The sequence below is a fragment of the Lasioglossum baleicum genome, chromosome 8, assembly GCF_051020765.1.
Source record: "Lasioglossum baleicum chromosome 8, iyLasBale1, whole genome shotgun sequence".
In the NCBI taxonomy this organism is placed as follows: domain Eukaryota; kingdom Metazoa; phylum Arthropoda; class Insecta; order Hymenoptera; family Halictidae; genus Lasioglossum; species Lasioglossum baleicum.
This window is the reverse complement of record NC_134936.1, coordinates 3,848,205-3,868,575: the sequence shown is the minus strand read 5'-3', so window position 1 is coordinate 3,868,575 and position 20,371 is coordinate 3,848,205. Positions and strand designations below refer to the sequence as shown.

The following is a 20,371-nucleotide window of genomic DNA, read 5'->3' as shown; positions in this document are numbered from 1 at the left end:
TGACCGCGCTCTCAAGAGAGTCTGTCGACGACACACGACGTTCAACCGCGGCTATGCACTGGTCAGAAGGACCTGCCGACTCTGCAATTTTATCCGCGACGCTCGCTACAAACGCACTTTACGCGCTGAAAACACACAGTATGGCGGCCATGATGACGGGTGGCCATCTGACCCCAGCAATATGCTGCTCCTCGGTGGGACGAAACTCATCCCACGTGGAAAATCTCTCACTTAGGCTGCGGGCTTCAACGAAGCACAGCAGCAGCATTTGGTCGACAATGTCGCCGCGACTCCCCATTTTACGTCGCTGATCAGCAAAAGGCGCCGGTGTCGGTGGCTTCACGCATCCCACGATGCAAAAATTTCTCCAACAGAGACTTTGAGCCGGAACCACGAACCAGCTGCAGCAGGAACAATCCCACGTAGTGTTTTACCAAGCAAGAACTGCTGACTGAAGTCGCACGGAAGTGCGACTACGCTCCTTACACACGAGGCTGGAATCCTCGTGGCCGATTAATGGCCGCCGTTCGACAATGTCGAAATTCGAACCACGATGCAACCCGATCACGTCGGGGTCACCAATGTAGGTTTAGTGATCACGTCGGGGTCACCAATGTAGGTTTAGTGATCACGTCGGGGTCACCAATGTAGGTTTTGTGGCCACTGATGAATAATGGCACACCGCGCCTACTCGCGGAGGTCCGGAAGGATATATCACCGTTGGTTCGTAAGGCCAGGAACAAAGAACAACTCGATGAGCTTGACGCCTACGTCGTCCTACCTCGGCGGTGCAAACGAGAGAGAGCCAACATGGCGGACGGCTAGGCGCGCTCACCGCGTCGCCTAACCCCCACTCGACCGAAACAGGGGAGGGGGAATCCACGATCCCCATACCGTCCTCCAAGGACAAGGACATGGAGGTGGAGCCGACTCAGGGCGTAGGGGGGAACTCTGCTTCCCCTGCCGTCAATGAGTCGGCTGGGACGGAAGTATCCGCGTGCTCAACGTAATGGCTACTACGGCTCACGGATGCTCCCAGGTGGTTCTCCAGGCCAACCTCAATAATTGCCGCCGGGCACAGGATCTGATGGTCCAACGCCTGGCGGAGCTCGAGATTGGCCTGGCAGTTGCCGCGGAGCCCTACGAAGTCCCCGACCATCCACAATGGTTCGGGGATCTGGAGGGTTCCGTGGCGATTTGGGTTCGCCAGTCGGCGAGGTTGCTCCCTTTCTTCGGGGTCGAACGGAGTCGGGGGGCGATGTTGGTTAAGTGGGGAAGACTGCTAGTCGTCGGGTGCTACTGTTCGCCGAATTGTGGCTCCGCCGAGTTCGAGGCGTATTTGGACCGGTTGAGGGACATGATGACCCCTCATTTAACCGGTCCGGTGCTGGTCCTGGTGGACCTCAACGCGCGTTCTACCAGTTTGGGGAACCCCAGGACGGAGCCTCGAGGCGGAGTCCTAGAGGACTGGATGGAGGGGCTGGAGCTCCTGCTGCTAAACCGGGGCTCCGTGAGGTGGAATGGTTGGTCGGTCGTGGACGTCTCACTCGCGACCGCTTCCGCCTCGCGCCGAGTGTCAAATTGGCGGGTCTGGGAGGGGGAAACCCTCTCGGACCACAGCTACGTCATGATGGACGTGGCTGTGGTTTCGGACACGCCCCTCCTCCGGCGAAGTAGCGCCCTTTCGTCGCCCAGATGGGCGACGAAGCGGCTAGACGGGGACCTGTTGAGGGCCGTGATTATCGGCTCCGCCTGGCCTCCGGTCAGGGAGCGCGGACCAGAAGAGGGGGCGGCATGGTTCCGGGGCGCGTTGCAGATGATCTGCGACGCAGCGATGCCCCGGGTTAGGGCCTGTCCCCCGCGAAAGTCCGTGTACTGGTGGTCGGGCGAATTGGCCGATCTTCGCAGCTTCCTCGGCGGCGACTCGGAGTCGACGGTGGACGGGCTGTACAGGGAGTACAGATCGTCCGCCGAGGCCCTCAAGCACGCGATTACCGCGGCCAAGGCCAAGGCCTGGAGCGAGCTCTTGCTTACGCTCCGCGACGATCCGTGGGGGCGCCCATATAGAATGGTGCTTGGGAAGCTCCGTCCCAGGGCGCCCCCTGTCGCGGAGACGATGGAACCAGAGTTCTTGGGGCGCGTCGTTGACACCCTCTTCCCTCCCAATAATAATGGTGGCGAGGGGAGTGGTGAGCGCGCCCCGGTGCCGGCCAATGATTGGTCGGACGAACTCCGGGTCTCCGATTGGGAGCTCGACCAGGCCATCCAGGAGCGCCGGGCTAGAGGCAAGAAAGCGCCCCCGGCCCTGATGGCGTTCCTGGCGGTATAATGGCCTCGGCGCTAAAGGCCCTCGCCCCGGCTTACAGGAGCATCTTGGATGCGTGCCTGAGTCGGGGAGTCTTCCCCAAGTGTTGGAAAGAGGCGATCCTCGTCGTCCTCCACAAGGATGGTAAGCCCGCAGAGTCTCCCTCTGCTTACCGGCCGATATGTTTACTCGACTAGGCGGGCAAGATGTTCGAAAGAATAATTGCCGCCCGTCTCCGAGAGCACCTCTCGCGGAGTGATCCCGGGTTGTGCGACGGACAGTTTGGGTTCCGGAGGAGGCGCTCAACGATAGATGCGTTGGAGCATCTGCGTCTCCTCCGGGAAAGTGCCGTCGCTCGGGACAGGGTGTTGATCGCCGTGTCATTGGACATCTCCAATGCGTTCAGCACCCTCCCCTGGAAGGAGATAGAGGACGCCCTAGAGCATTTCCGGGTACCCCTCTATCTCCGGGAAGTGCTCCGGGACTACCTCCGCGAGAGGGAGGTGTATATTGCCGGCCGGTATGGGGCGTACCTGAGAGAGATATGCCGCGGGGTTCCACAGGGGTCGATCCTCGGACCGCTCCTGTGGATCCTAGCATTCGACGCGGTTCTGCGGGTCTCCCTTCCCCCCGGCACGGGTGTCATATGCTATGCGGACGACATATGGTTATACGAACCATCTCGGAAGCGGCGGCCGCCCCAAGGATTCCGGATCCGGGTCGTGGATACCCTCGTCGAGGTTGGGCCCACCATGAAGTATCTGGGCCTGACCATCGACGGACGCTGGTGTTTCAAAGAGCATTTCGAACTCCTGGCCCCCCGACTCGAAAAGACAGCGACCGCGCTTTCGCGGTTGCTGCCCAACATCGGGGGGCCGCAGTTGAGTGTACGCCGCCTCTACATAGGAGCGGTGCGGAGCATTGCCCTGTATGGGGCACCCGTGTGGCACCGCTCGCTCGAGGATGGCCGACGCAGCGTCGCGCTCTTGGAAAGAGTGCGGCGTCGGCTGTCCCTGCGGGCCATACGGGGATACCGCACCGTCTCGACGGAGGTGGCGGGCCTCCTGGCCGTGGTTCCTCCCTTCCATTTGGTGGCGGCGGAGCGGGCGATCGTATACCGGATCGCTTCCGAATCCCGCCACCCCCCTGGGGAGGAGCCGATGGCCGCGGAGGAGGAGCAGTTCGAAGTGCGGAGACGCCAGGCCCGTGCGGACGTGTTCGAGCGATGGAGACGCATGCTTGCGTCCTCGACGCGTCCGACAGATAGGGCCCTCCTGCCCATGTTCGATACATGTTGCGGGAGGCGAGTGGGGTTGACCTTCCGTCTCACGCAGGTGCTCACCGGACACGGTTGTTTCGGTGAGTATCTGGACAGGATGGGGCGGGAGCCAGCGGCGCAGTGCCACCACTGCGGCGAGGAGGTGGACACGGCGCAACATACACTCGAGGAGTGCCCGGCTTGGGCTGGACCGCGCCGTGTCCTTAGAGCCGCGGTGGAAGGGTGGGACCTCTTGCTCCCGGTCTTGTTCGACCACTTGACCGGGAGCCAGAGGTCGTGGAAAGGGGTCGTCTCCTTCTGCGAGACGGTAATGTCCCAGAAGGAGGAGGATGGCGCGGGGACTTCCCCCGCGCCGTCGTGCGGCGTCCGCCCCCTCAGGGAGAGGTGGGAGGGCGTCGGGGTCAGGTGATGCGGCGCGGGGGGCGTCTCCCCGCGGCGCAGGTGGCTCTCCGAGTGGGGGACGGGGACTGGAGGGAGTACGCGGGGAGTTTACCCCACCCCGCGTCAATTGACGCCCCCCCTCTGGGGGAGCTGGGGGCAGTAAAGGGGAGCAAGTTTACCCTCTCCGCGTCAATTATTGCCTCCCCCTCCCGGGGGGGCTGGGGTTCCGTTGGCGGTGCGGGGTGTTCGCGCCCTGCGCCGTCGTGTGCCCCCGCGTAGTGGGGCGGTGGATGGAGGGGCCGGGGGAGTGAGCTGACCTCGGTCCCCGGGGGAGAGTTAAACTCCCACCGAGTTGGCCCGGCACCCCGAGACGTTAGTGGAGGACGCCTCCGACGACGCTCTCTTGCCGATGTCGGCGCCTTCCTGCCTTGGCCGGGCGAGGACCCTCGGGTCCACCGCTCGAGCAAGGCAGAAAGGCTCCGGGAGCTGTGGGTGGACCGAGCTGGGGTTCGGGAAGCCCAATCCGAAGGCTCCAGGGATGGGGACACCGAGCGGGTCCCTCCGAACGGGGTCCGGTTGGAGTAAGCATGGGGGGAGCTAACCCCTCTCCTCGGGATGCATGTGAGCTGGGAAGTGTCCTATTGAATACTCGCGTGATCCAGGCACTTCCCATGTAGCTTCGGGCGGGCGTGTGGTTTTAGTGGGTACTCTGGGGGAGGGGATCGGCGAACCGTGTTGGCTCCTCGAGGGAGCCCCACATAATCCCGGCTCCCCCCCAGGGGGGTCGGGGTATGCGTAACGCATTTCCACACGATAAAAAAAAAGGGTTAGTCCGCGGTACGCATCCCTGCCTAAGAGACTACAATTTTAGCCGTTTTATGGCAAGGGATTGCAGCGCAGATACCCGCGTACGGACAAAAATTTTATTAAGCTAAATGGTGCTGATAGGCCCAACACCGTAGCCTAACTACGAAAAGTCACGCACCGGGCCTCTTGCACTATATCGATGTTCCTGCCATAAAATGTCGTCCAACGCGAGCCTCTACAGATATGAATCTTGTACTATCGTATTTAGTAGTCATTTGGTTCGAAAAAAGAGGTTACCTGGAAAGTTTTCCGGGAGTTTGGAAAATGGGTAATTTTATTGATTTCGATGTGCTCTTTCCGAATTTCAACTTTGCCACCTCGCATCTTTGCCGCTCGCGCTGCCATATTGGAAAAATGGCGCCTAATAGCAGTTTTTTGACAATATCTCCTTTCCGACTCATTTAACGATAAAAACATTTATATACAAAATTAAACTAGAGGAAATTTCCTACAATTTATGTAATAACAATTTTTTTGTAAAATCAATAGTTTTGGCGTACGAGCGCCGCAAAGTGAACTTCAACATGCGTTTTGGCTAAAAAACTTATTTCCACACCTACCACCTAACCACCTTGAGGTAGAGTAAGCGGCGCGTTTTTTTTATCGTGGTGTCCCCAGTAGGCCTAATCCACATGCAATGCACAATTCCGAAATTTAGCGTAATCTTCTTCGCTTTGCTAAAAAAAGCAAAAATCAAACAAACTTTTTTTTTATTTTTTATTATGTAGCCCATCATACCAAACAATTTTTGTAAGAACACTTTTTTAATAACGGCAACGTCTTCTGAGATATCCTGGTGATCTCATTTCAGCAGGACAACCGGTACCTATATGTATTGAATTATGTACATTTTGAAAATTTCTCCATGTTTAAAATGAGAAATTAACATTTTTTAAAATGTTTCCATGTGTAATTAAAGTATTTATTTTGTCTTTACGCACAATAAAATATTTTTCGTAAATATACGAAAAACACGTGTTGGTGTAGATGAATAATAGTTTGCGGCGCTCGTACGCCAAAACTATTGATTTTACAAAAAAAATTGTTATTACATAAATTGTAGGAAATTTTTTCTAGTTTAATTTTGTATGTAAATGTTTTTATCATAAAATGAGTCGGAAAGGAGATACTGTCAAAAACCTGCTATTAGGCGCCATTTTTCCAATATGGCGACGCAAGCGGCAAAGATACGAGGTGGCAAAGTTGAGATTCGGAAAGAGCACATCGAAATCTATAAAATTACACATTTTTAAAACTGCCGGAAAACTTCCCGGGTAAAACTAACAAACGACTGTACTAATTAAAGTTTATCAATTTTGTGTTGGAATACCCCGAAGATTGTGGCATTAAGTGGAAAAATAATTTGTGGAAAATTTAAAATCGATCGGACAGTATATCTTATTATAGATCGGACAACATGTATAGTTTATAAAAATTTTCAAAAAATCTCGGAAATTATAAAATTTGATATAATTTAGTACGATGTTTATGTATTTTAGATCTACAAAGGCTATTCTCACTGAAAATAAGATTTAATGTGATTCCACTGTCTTCAAATTTGTCTACAAAAATTAAAAAATGCATACACATCCGGCAGTATAGTTATTAACGTTAATATGCATCGAAAGAATGTTTTGCAGGAAGTACAAGATGCAGGAAAACTATATGTACGTATCGTGGTTTCAGGTAGTGAACATCAACAATCATTTTTATACTAATAAAGATTGTTGCTAAATTCTTTTATTAGACTTTAAAAATTCTAATTACAACTGTCACTGGCACTTATAAGGACAAAAGATTTTGTACGTTTATAAAATTCCTTACACTTTTACAATAGTTGTAATGTAAGTTGTGGGACGTTTACCCAAAGATCATTTAACAAAAAGTAGTTTATTACGAGCACAATTGCAAAGAAGAAACAACACAAAATGTACGTCCGAACAGAAGTATGTTTATCGGAAGAATGAGAATACGCTGGTCTAATAAATCAATATTCTTGTCGCAAAGGAACGATCCGCTATTATTTTATAAGCAACATGAATCTATATACTGGGTGATTAAACCCAAATGGAGCAAATCAATCCACTCAAGTTCTATTTTTTTATCCAATTATTTATATTCCTGCATGTACATATATTATAAGATTTATTATAAAATTTATAGAAAAAGGTTAATAAATTAGTAACTTAAAATATATATATAATTTATAATATGATATTATTTATTTTTATTTAATTTATAATTTCCTTAATAATTATCTTAATTAAATTTTTATTATCAATAACATTAAAAAAAGACCGTGAAAAAATTACACAATTTGAATTTGGATTTGCATTTTGTATTTCTGTAATATTAGTGATATGTTTATACTTAAGTATATGCCTGTTTTATGTATATATTATAGTGTAAATTATACGATATAGTATGTTTATAATTGGGTTTTAATAATATGCGATATTTCATTATATGATTGCACCATATTTCACAATTTTCATACTTTTTTTTATTGTAAATCAACACTAAGGCTGCAACAATTAAATATTGTGGTTAAGGATCGTAGGATACTTTACATTCACATATGTAAATTCCATATGAGCTGCGTTTTTAAATTCAGGAAACGGAGTTTTTTTGCGACACTGTATGTTAAGCGAATGCGTTGTTGCAAGAACGGCTCGGATGCATTAAAAATGCATTGAAATAAGTGACACGACCAGCATGTGTTGCACGCGATCAGGAGCCGGATCCAGTTGGTGTTACTGCACCCCGAGTTGTAAAAATGAAAATGAAATGTGGGTATACGTAATGAATGGTTTCCCAATAAAATCATTTATTGTCATAAGTAAATAAATAGTAATAAAAATGAGTAAAGGTAATTTAAAGTAGTAAAAATATTAGTAAAATTTAAACATACTATTAACATTAATTTCAGTCTACTAAACATAATAAAAAAGTAAAATAAGTTTCTATTACTCTCCAGTTCGTTATAATTCAGGTAAAAAATTTGGCTAATCTCCCGAAGACAGCCATGCTCAGAATTAAATAAAATTTGGAGAATAGGTTCCCTTTTGACTAAAATGATGATTGTTAGAAGGATTTTTGGTGACTCGAAAAAAAATGTTTTACCATTTTAATGTCACTCTCTATTTTACCGACATAGTCGCAGGCGACCCACATGGCTTCATACCTGTGTAACTAATTAGTCCAGTCAATGAATGTTCATAAGGTAGGTGTAGAGGGAAATGGAAGGAACGCAATTTTTAACTTTGGGACTTTGTTTGGACTAATTAGGAGGTAAACATACTAAAAGTCCCTACTCCTACCAGGTGAGCGGAGTGCAGGGAGGCACGTAGAAGGTCCCCTTTTTCGGTTTTCCGCTTATATCTCGGAAACTATATGTCCTAGCGATAAGACCATTCTATACAAAATTAAAACTGACAAAATGTGCCATAAGATTGATTCTATTCAGTTTTTCGCTATCTGGCATAGTTTCCGAGATATCCGCGCTCAAAGTTCACTAATTGTGCTGAAAAGTTCGCTAGTCAAATAAGGCTCTTCTTTTTCACAATTAGTGAACTTTGAGCGCGGATATCTCGGAAACTATGCGTAATAGCGAAAAATTGAATGCAATCAATCTTATGGCACATTTTGTTAGCTTTAATTTTGTATAGAATGGTCTTCTTATCGCTAGGACGCATAGTTTCCGAAATATAAGGGGAAAACCGAAAAAGGGGACCTTCTACGTACCCCTCTGCACCTCGCTCACCTCCTAGGAGTGGGGACTTTTAGTATGTTTACCTCCTAACCATGGTTGCCATATTCCCCGGGAACCAGGCCCCTTACCGCTGCGCCCCTCGCCCATCTGCGCCGCTGAGCCCGCCCCACTCTTCCCACTAACACTGACGCGTACCGCGTGGAGCAAGCTAAGTTAGCGGTACGCGTCAGTGTTAGTGGGAAGAGTGGGGCGGGCTCAGCGGCGCAGATGGGCGAGGGGCGCAGCGGTAAGGGGCCTGGTTCCCGGGGAATATGGCAACCATGCTCCTAACTAGTCCAAACAAAGATCCAAAGTTAAAAATTGTGTTCCTTCCATTTCCCTCTACAACTTTTCGTTGACTGGACTATAATTCAATTAATTCGTTTCGCACACAAATTCTTAGCCAGACCTAACCCAGAACTATTTCTTAAAAACTTGTAACAGACCTGCAGTAAGCAAGCCTGTTACGAACAGCTGTTCCCCGGAATAAACCGAACTCCCTCGAAATCCACCGAACCACGCCGATACAAACAACACTCCGCCGAAACTCCTTGCTCCAAATGTCACAACGTCCAAACGCCAAAACATACACAAAACTCCTAGAGAAACAACAGAACACACCTTACCGGACCACTACCCCGCGCCTCCAAACAATCCATCTTGGGGAGTGTAAAAGGCCCCAGGAACAGACCAAATCATCGCAGTCCTGCTTAGGAGACCTAAGCCTACACCGCGCACCAGGTACCTGATCCTCCGACGAAGACGTCGCAGCCAGCCCGCCGAATCACCGTTCCTTCAACGAGACGTTGAATCCGCCAGCCGGAATCTCCAGCCGCCGTACTCCGCTGACACCGTTCCTGTGACGAGACGTCGCCTCCTGCACCGAATCTCCGCTGACACCGTTCCTGTGACGAGATGTCGCCTCCTGCACCGAACTTCCGCTGACACCGTTCCTGCGACGAGACGTCGCCTCCTGCACCGACCTCCGCTGACACCGTTCCTGTGACGAGACGTCGCCGCCTGCACCAAACCCCCGTTGACACTGTTCCCGTGACGAGACGTCACCTCCTGTACCGAGCCACCGTTGATACCGTTCCCGTGACGAGACGTCACCTCCTGTAGCGACCCACCGTTGACACTGTTCCCGTGACGAGACGTCACCTCCTGTACCGAGCCACCGTTTACACCGTTCCCGTGACGAGACGTCACCTCCTGTAGCGACCCACCGTTGACACTGTTCCCGTGACGAGACGTCACCTCCTGTACCGAGCCGCCACTGACACCGTTCCCGTGACGAGACGTCAGCCCCTGCGTCGAACCTCCACCGACACCAACCCCGCGACGAGACGTCGTAGCCTACACTGGAACACTCTCCTCGACTACCTCTCCACTAAGATCCTGCGATCTCCGAATCACCGTAATAACATCTACGAGGTAGCGAGCACCAAGTTATTCAGGAAACGTCATTGTGTTCATTTCGCACCTTCACACCACGTCTGCCCGCTCCGACTCTCCTCTCCTGCACCTCCCAGCGAACTTCGGCACGGCGAGTTATTTACGCATTGAGGAGACTCCGCTCCGAACAAACCGATTCCGCGAGAAATCGGCCCCGTTACAAACTTTCCCACGGTTAATTACACTGTCCAATAGTCAAAAAGCGCGCCGTATTCCGTCGTACGACCGCGCTAGTGGAAGAGCACCACTGGCGGCAGCTCATGTCGGGCGAAGATATTTTGCTTTTTGGTTCGGTAAAGACGTCGACGTTTCAAACTTGAAAGGGGGGTTTCTCAAGATGAAAGTCTGCTCTATCGCGTGGTATAGTTCGATTTTCCGCTGGACCCTTATTTGTTGAGATAAATTCAAAAATATCGTCAAAAATTGGTGCAAAAATTGTTTAAACATGTTTAAACAATCATAATGTATTAATATTCGATATCGCTGTATTCGGGAAAGTCTAAGGAATCTTTTGCTGTAATGATCAATAGTAGTATATATAGGCGGGTTCTAAGCCACTTTTCACTTCACGGGAGAGCGGTACCGCCACTTCACGGGAGAGCGGTACCGCCGAGCTGTATAGCACGAGCATATATTACGTCATATTTTTAATGGAATTATTGCATCATGTTTTTGAGGGAGGGGGAGGGGGGGAAATACAGCCCATATCTTGAAAGATGGGGGAGGGGGGGGCAGTTTCCAGGTATTGCATTCAAGACCAGTTTCCTGGTATTGCCTGGTGAGGGGGAGGGGGAGGGGTGATCCCTGGGAACGTGTCCGAACGTGTTTATGTTTTCACGTCTCTACATGCAAGACTGTTTATGTCTGTCATCGCCATCCAGCTATCGTAAAACATTCATTTGAACGGAGTTCAATGAACGTCTTGTTTAATTTCATAAATACATATATACAACGGTCCCCTCTGAAAGATTTATGTAAGGGGACCATACAGCCAGTCAATAATTTTTCTCAACATCGATTTGTCGAGGACCAACGGTTTTTCTCACGTGCGGAGATTTCGATGAACGTATAATCTCAGAAGTTCAATGAACGTCTTGTTTAATTTCATAAATATATACAACGGTCCCCTCTGAAAGATTTATGTAAGGGGACCATACAGCCAGTCAATAATTTTTCTCAACATCGATTTGTCGAGGACCAACGGTTTTTCTCACGTGCGGAGATTTCGATGAACGTATAATCTCAGGAGTTCGTCTTGTTTAATTTCGTAAATATACAACGGTCCCCTCTGAAAGATCTTCTTATCGATGTAATGCAAGATGTAAGAGGACCGTGTCACTGTTTCTGTCTGCCATCGCCATACAGCCAGCTATCGTAAACATTCATTAAAAGTAGCATTTCAAATAATTTCATACATCTTTTTATCGTAGTTGGTTGGGGATGGTAAGAATGAATGAACAGGACGCGATGGAACGCGAAGTCTTCGCAAACGTTCCATTAATGATTAACTGCTGGAGCTTCCAAATGAAATACGGAATCAAAACTGTATGAATACTGAAAAAATGTAAACTGAGTTTCTCTTGAGATATATTTCTGTCAATTCTTCATCTCCGCTCTCTGTCTCTATCTCCCTGGTTATTACAATTTATGGATAGACCGTATGGTGATTATTAACTTCATCAATCGATTGAATCAGTCTTCGATTTTTCGATGATTTCTTCTTTTAATCATACACATTAATCAATCTTGACTAAAATTTTAATCGATTAATGCCCAACTCTGGGGTATTTCGCCGAAAATCTAGAAAGAAGTCAATTTCTAAATTTTTCCGTTTGTCATGGAATTTTTTCTATCCAACGTAGCTAAAGGTCGCTTGTAGTATACTTCATTGAAAGCAAAGAGATTTTACGCCACGCTTTCTGAAACAGCATCCGTTCATTGGCAATTTTCAAGGGTTTTGAGGAAAATTGTGTAAATTCTTGTATTACAAAAGTTTTTCAGTTAGGTGTACAGAGCACTTTCGCACAGATTTCATTTTGTTATCATTTAAATTAGTATAGTTATTAATATTTGTGAACATAATCAATCATGCTGTAAATTTTTTACGATTATAAAGTTTATCGACGATTTTGTTATCGAGCGGAGATTTCGACGAACGTCTAATCTCACGAGTTCGATGAACGTCTTGTTTAATTTCGTAAATATACAACGGTCCCCTCTGAAAGATCTTCTTATCGATGTAATGCAAGATGTAAGAGGACCGTGTTGCTGTTTCTGTCTGCCATCGCCATACAGTCAGCTATCGTAAACGCTCATTAAGAGTAGCATTTCAAATCATTTCTTCCATCTTTTTATTGTAGTTGGTGGGGATGGTAAGAATGAATGAACAGGACGCGATGGAACGCGAAGTCTTCGTGAACGTTCCATCGTTGCAAGCGTTTGTCATGTTGAGATTCAAAGATCAACCATTTTTCCATACGTGACGGTTTTCGCGTACTGCCCGTTGGACTTGTTGCGTGTGTGTGGAATATTATATGGAGATATTTTTTACATTAGTGGGTAGGGGTATCCATTATAAATTGCTCGTAACAGTCGTCGTATGAAGTTATACCATAAGAAAAAACGTCGACAATCAGGATCGCTATACGAAGTTACATCGCGTGTGTGTTTTTATCATCCGACCAGCCAACTTCGCGCATCCCCCTTTCTTCAACGGTAAGTACAATAAAAAAAAATTAATAAACGATGTAAAATCTAGTGGAAAAAATTGTGGAAAAAAAATTTATATGCAAAGAGTTAGCCATGTGATCGATGTTTGTCATGACGGCTCGTTCGAACTCTTCGAATTTCGCTTGGGGAAGAACGTTGTTTATCCGACGCTGACAAAAAGTCTGCATGGTATGTCAGTAATTTCATACACGGGATTCCATTTAAAGATTTCGGCTATGAAAAATATCAACAGCACGATATATTCGAAGTAATTCAAAATTTTGTGCGCGATTATGCGAATCCTGTCGTAGCGTACAAAGGTGGATGTTTCGAGAGAGAGACATCCTTCGAAAAATGAAAATAAACTCGATAAATTTGGAAGATTTCAACTGTCCGAAATACGATGTACTAGTTCGCGATCCCGTGTATGAAATTGCTGATGACGAACCGTGTCGACTTCACTGTTGGCAACCGACAAAAAACGTCACATACCATTGCAGTCTGCGCGAAGTGCGAACATTTCGAGCATGGGTTAACAATTATAAAAACACGTAAAGTATCAGTTATAAAGACGCGACTTTGAATTTTTTCCACGTCAAAACCACAAACACCTCTTTTTACGTTTTTTTTATTTTTTTCACACAGTGTTTCACAATGATTGCGAAATTGGAGATTGATTCTGGGCGAAGCGCGGTATGGACGTCTGAGGATTCGTCAAAGAATCGTCGCTCGAAGGTAAATAAATTTTCAAAGAAAAAATATCCCAAAGTATATAACATGATATATAACTGTCTATCTGTCTGTTCGCAGGAAACAAAAATAATGAAGACAAATGACAAGAAATTCGCTGCAATAATTATATTTTAATTATTTTTTAATACTTGTATATTTGTATAATTAAAGAGTAGATAAGAGTAACTTTTCACTAATGTAAAAAATATCTCGCTGTATAGGGAGGGGGCGATATTATTACTGTAATTGTTTTCTTTTTAATAAATACGAGTTAATTGTATGAGTAGGAGGACGAGGCGGAGGAGGAGGATTGGTTTTAAATAAAAAATAAGATCTTTCTTATAATTTTTTTATTTGATAAATTATGAAACAGCTAACGAATGAACAGTGCGAGGCACTTATCAACGCAGCGCATTGCAACATTTGTGAAAAACCATGTGAGGAAAAGGATATACGGGTGCGCGATCATTATCATCTAACAGGACGATATAGAGGCCCCACGCATCAAGATTGCAATTTAAATTACAAAAATTCGTTTTGCATTCCCATAGTTTTCCACAATTTATCCGGGTACGATTCACATTTCATTATCGAAGAAATAGCTAATGCGTTTGAAGGTAGTGTCAACGTATTACCAATAACTAAAGAAAAGTATATTTCATTTACAAAAATGTTGAAGATCAGCAATCAGATTCGCGTAATTGTATTAAATTACGATTCATCGATTCGTACAAAAATGTTTGAACACAAGTCTCGACAAATTAGCATCTTTCCTCGACACAAACAAATTGACAATTTTACGCGTTCCGAATTTCAAAATCTTTCCATAGAAAATTTCATGTTGTTGACGCGAAAGGGTGTCTCTTTCCATACGAATATCTCGATTGCGTAGATAAATTAGACGATCTTTGTTTGCGAGTCATTTTACAGTTCGTTGACAGGCGAAACCGTATCCGAACGTGATTATTAGACTGCGGATCTTTATGAAAAATAAAAATTGTCTTCATAAATTGCACAACATAGGAGCCAAATAGAAATATAATTTTTTCTCTAATGATATTGATTAGCTGAAACGAGTACATTGATATTTTTAAATCCTGTTAACCTGTCCACTGCTTTAAATTGCACATACTCATTTTTGCCATAAATGTATAAAATCCGCAGTCTAGTGATTATGTGCATGCCGAGAATGTGTGGAAGCGTTTCAACACAAAAAGTTTGGGTGAATACAGCGATCTGTATTTGAAAGCTGATGTTTTGTTACTGGCTGATGTTTTTGAAAATTTTCATAAAAACTTGCATTAAGAGCTACAGTTTAGATCCACCATATTATTACATTTTACCAGGTTTCACGTGGGATGCTATGCTAAAACATATAAAATTAGGTTTGAATTATTAACACAGTGGGCCGGATCGAGAAATTTAGTGACATTTCACGAAAGAGTCGACTCTCTCTCTCTCTCTCTCTCTCTCTCTCTCTCTCTCTCTCTCTCTCTCTCTCTCTCTCTCTCTCTCTCTCTCTCTCTCTTTCTCATATCGATTTCTAATAAATTTGTATTGCCTCCTAAATGTCCATCAACATCGAAGCTGAAAAAATTAATGTTCGTTCACAAAAACTGTAGTTAATATAAATTCACAAAGATAGACATTTTGGGATGCAGTATTTTTCAGCCAAAAAAATTGCTTCTTTTCATCGAGGTGTCCTGATTACCCTATTTAATATTTATTCTGGGTCTTTTGTGTAAATGAAAAACAGTCCTTTGCGGTAACAATTAACGCCGTTAGTTGAGGATGGTTGCTCGCAATGTATTAAAAATTAATATTTAATGAAATGAATAAAATCTATATACTTTCTTAGAATTTGCAAGGTGTATTTTTTAGAGGACCTAACTGGACCTAATCGTATAAACAGATCATTTTCATTAGACCTTCTTCTACATATCCCCACAAAAAAATCATATCCGAACCGATCCGATCTTGGAAATTATGATTGTTTAAAGTTATCGGGGACGTCTCACCTGACGCATAGCAACTCACATACATTAAATACCATCCAAATATGAATATTTTTGCAATTGCATTAAAAGTTCGTACCTACCTAAAACAAGTATGTAATTTTTAACAATAATATAGTTAATCTATTAATTTTATTGTTAAAAACATAACGAACGGTAATAATATAACTGGACTAAGAGTTTCATAGTTTTTCTTAGTGAGTATCACTGTTTTTGGGTAAGTATATCTGTCAATTTATCTATGCAGATAAAGCAGTATGTTAATTAGATTACATTTTATATCTGACAATATTTGTTGAATATAATAATTTTAATCTCAGTTTTTATGCCTGCAGATATCCAGAAGCTGCAGATTTAATAATTTATTAAACTAAACAAATGGACCAAAAGTTTACCTGTGAACATCAATTTAGAAACGTTTTGCTAAGATTAATTGGCTTATCTTTTATATTTGTTATATTTTTGTTCATATTTTCATAAAGATGAAAGATGTTTATAAAAGTATAAACTGTTACGTCCCGGAGTCTGACTTTCGCGAAAACTATCGTTCCGCGACCCATTCCCCTTACTGGACGCTCTCAAATGCGATACAACCTTTTGTCCACGCGGCACGTTACGTCCGACGTCTGACTGGGAACCACGACTTTCGCGAACATGCGTATTCTACTTAACGCTTACAGTAGATTCGCCCCAAAGCGGCGGACGAGAACAGAGATAACTGAGACGGCACGAATCTTCGCAGGGAAATATCTAGCAACTTATCGGACAGTTGAGTATAGCGATCGGTGAAGACAGGCAGGCTTCCTTTATGCGAACTGCTTCCGTTGCTCGCTGACGGCTGCAGTCGAATCAGGCTGGATCGTCGTAGGAAGGACGATGATCCTCACTCGTCCTGGGAAGATCACGTCGTCGGTGATCCTCGGTTGGCGGGAGATACCCCGCTGTTGTCCTCCGTCTCGCGTTCGTTGACGCGCACGAGCTTTCGTAATTGATAGCGACGAACGCGAATTGAATAGGAGAGTATTGCAAGCGCGAGGATGTAGGGAGAAGAACTAAGCGAGACTCACTTATTAAATTAATAACTGGGAATATATTTGTAACGTATGAAATGAAATTATAATGAACTAGAAGCGCGTGTTATATCAGGACCGCTCAAAGGCGGATGAGAGCGAGGACTCGTCGGAGTCTGGACCGGGACATCCAGGAGGCGACGAGCCTCGCTGGAGTCTTGAACGAACGTGACAGACTGGCTGTCCGAATTGAACTGGACTAACTGAACTCTTTTTAGGATCGTGAGGTCGAATACATAGGTGTCTTATTTTCTACCGGATGTCTCGTTAGACATAACGCTATGGATGTTATGAGAAGCGCGCGATTAATGATTACGGTGAATGCTACGTCATACTGCTACGGGGAATACATTAAGATATGATTATTATACAAGGGTTAAGATAAGAATGGGTATATGGTATGAGGTGAGAATCGGATCTGATGAACGGAGCGAACTATGACTACTTATAACTAATCAATATTCTTAATAATTACGGTTACAATATCCTACTCTTATTGGCTATGCTTATAACCTATGGCAACACGTCGGCAGACGTGACAAAACACATTACACATACATGAAATAATACGAAATAACAAAGGTTGTAATATATAGAATGAACATGATCTTAAAACAATTAAATTGAAAAAATTATTTATAATTATTATAAAAAATATCTTTTGACACGCTTGTGAGGCGTTTTTACCTCCTCGAATTTATATTTTACGTATTCTATAAAACATTACATGTATGAAATGTAAATATAAAATACATGTTTAGTAAGAGTAAAAAATAGTTTGGGAGATTATACTTAAACAATTTTATTTTAATACAAAAAATCAATGAAAATTAATTAACAATTATTGTTTAACAAAATAGAAAAAATTTTATTTGTTAACAGTTAAGATTGACTATTTTTTAAATGAATTTTAGTGCAAATTTCATCCCGATATCTCTTATGGTTCTAGAGTTATAACAAAATGTCACTAAATTTCTCGATCCAGCCCACTGTGAGTCACCATGACTCCGCGAATACATAGGATTAAATACCCTGTTTAGAACAAATGCCACTAACGTTCTTGAAAAGAAATTTTGTACAAATTGATGAACAACGCGGTATTCGGTAAAACTATGGAAAAATGTTCGGAATCATGTAGACGTAAACCTCGTGACACGTTGGGGATGGGCTACATGGTGCAGAGGCAATGATCGCGAAACCAAATTTTCCATAAACGCTATGCATTTTCCGAAAACTTTTTTTCAAGAAACCAATCTATGTGGGTATGTGCATATTAGATATATCCAAAACCTGCTTGTACGGATTTGATCATGAGTACATGGTTCCTCGATATGGTAAAACCTGTAAGGTAATGTACACAGACACCGACAGCATAATTTATCATATTATGTGTGAGGTTTTTCCATACCTGTCTGTAGCTGTTCCTGAACCTGTCTGTACCTGTCTGTAGCTGTTCCAGTACCTGTCCATACTTGCCTGTAGCTGTTCATGTACCTGTCCAGAAAAACCTCACACATAATATGATAAATTATGCTGTCGGTGTCTGTGTACATTACCTTACAGGTTTTACCATATCGAGGAACCATGTACTCATGATCAAATCCGTACAAGCAGGTTTTGGATATATCTAATATGCACATACCCACATAGATTGGTTTCTTGAAAAAAAGTTTTCGGAAAATGCATAGCGTTTATGGAAAATTTGGTTTCGCGATCATTGCCTCTGCACCATGTAGCCCATCCCCAACGTGTCACGAGGTTTACGTCTACATGATTCCGAACATTTTTCCATAGTTTTACCGAATACCGCGTTGTTCATCAATTTGTACAAAATTTCTTTTCAAGAACGTTAGTGGCATTTGTTCTAAACAGGGTATTTAATCCTATGTATTCGCGGAGTCATGGTGACTCACAGTGGGCTGGATCGAGAAATTTAGTGACATTTTGTTATAACTCTAGAACCATAAGAGATATCGGGATGAAATTTGCACTAAAATTCATTTAAAAAATAGTCAATCTTAACTGTTAACAAATAAAATTTTTTCTATTTTGTTAAACAATAATTGTTAATTAATTTTCATTGATTTTTTGTATTAAAATAAAATTGTTTAAGTATAATCTCCCAAACTATTTTTTACTCTTACTAAACATGTATTTTATATTTACATTTCATACATGTAATGTTTTATAGAATACGTAAAATATAAATTCGAGGAGGTAAAAACGCCTCACAAGCGTGTCAAAAGATATTTTTTATAATAATTATAAATAATTTTTTCAATTTAATTGTTTTAAGATCATGTTCATTCTATATATTACAACCTTTGTTATTTCGTATTATTTCATGTATGTGTAATGTGTTTTGTCACGTCTGCCGACGTGTTGCCATAGGTTATAAGCATAGCCAATAAGAGTAGGATATTGTAACCGTAATTATTAAGAATATTGATTAGTTATAAGTAGTCATAGTTCGCTCCGTTCATCAGATCCGATTCTCACCTCATACCATATACCCATTCTTATCTTAACCCTTGTATAATAATCATATCTTAATGTATTCCCCGTAGCAGTATGACGTAGCATTCACCGTAATCATTAATCGCGCGCTTCTCATAACATCCATAGCGTTATGTCTAACGAGACATCCGGTAGAAAATAAGACACCTATGTATTCGACCTCACGATCCTAAAAAGAGTTCAGTTAGTCCAGTTCAATTCGGACAGCCAGTCTGTCACGTTCGTTCAAGACTCCAGCGAGGCTCGTCGCCTCCTGGATGTCCCGGTCCAGACTCCGACGAGTCCTCGCTCTCATCCGCCTTTGAGCGGTCCTGATATAACACGCGCTTCTAGTTCATTATAATTTCATTTCATACGTTACAAATATATTCCCAGTTATTAATTTAATAAGTGAGTCTCGCTTAGTTCTTCTCCCTACATCCTCGCGCTTGCAATACTCTCCTATTCAATTCGCGTTCGTCGCTATCAATTACGAAAGCTCGTGCGCGTCAACGAACGCGAGACGGAGGACAACAGCGGGGTATCTCCCGCCAACCGAGGATCACCGACGACGTGATCTTCCCAGGACGAGTGAGGATCATCGTCCTTCCTACGACGATCCAGCCTGATTCGACTGCAGCCGTCAGCGAGCAACGGAAGCAGTTCGCATAAAGGAAGCCTGCCTGTCTTCACCGATCGCTATACTCAACTGTCCGATAAGTTGCTAGATATTTCCCTGCGAAGATTCGTGCCGTCTCAGTTATCTCTGTTCTCGTCCGCCGCTTTGGGGCGAATCTACTGTAAGCGTTAAGTAGAATACGCATGTTCGCGAAAGTCGTGGTTCCCAGTCAGACGTCGGACGTAACGTGCCGCGTGGACAAAAGGTTGTATCGCATTTGAGAGCGTCCAGTAAGGGGAATGGGTCGCGGAACGATAGTTTTCGCGAAAGTCAGACTCCGGGACGTAACAGTTTATACTTTTATAAACATCTTTCATCTTTATGAAAATATGAACAAAAATATAACAAATATAAAAGATAAGCCAATTAATCTTAGCAAAACGTTTCTAAATTGATGTTCACAGGTAAACTTTTGGTCCATTTGTTTAGTTTAATAAATTATTAAATCTGCAGCTTCTGGATATCTGCAGGCATAAAAACTGAGATTAAAATTATTATATTCAACAAATATTGTCAGATATAAAATGTAATCTAATTAACATACTGCTTTATCTGCATAGATAAATTGACAGATATACTTACCCAAAAACAGTGATACTCACTAAGAAAAACTATGAAACTCTTAGTCCAGT

At 43.9% G+C, this 20,371-nt stretch overlaps 1 long non-coding RNA gene across 1 annotated transcript; it reads left to right on the top strand.

Annotated features, from left to right (window-relative positions):
* Positions 1-10,844: 10,844 nt before the first annotated feature.
* LOC143211302 (uncharacterized) lies at positions 10,845-14,764 on the top strand. Its single transcript, XR_013009427.1, has 3 exons — positions 10,845-12,753; positions 13,393-13,482; positions 13,558-14,764. It is a non-coding gene; the product is annotated as an uncharacterized LOC143211302 (long non-coding RNA).
* Positions 14,765-20,371: the final 5,607 nt, after the last annotated feature.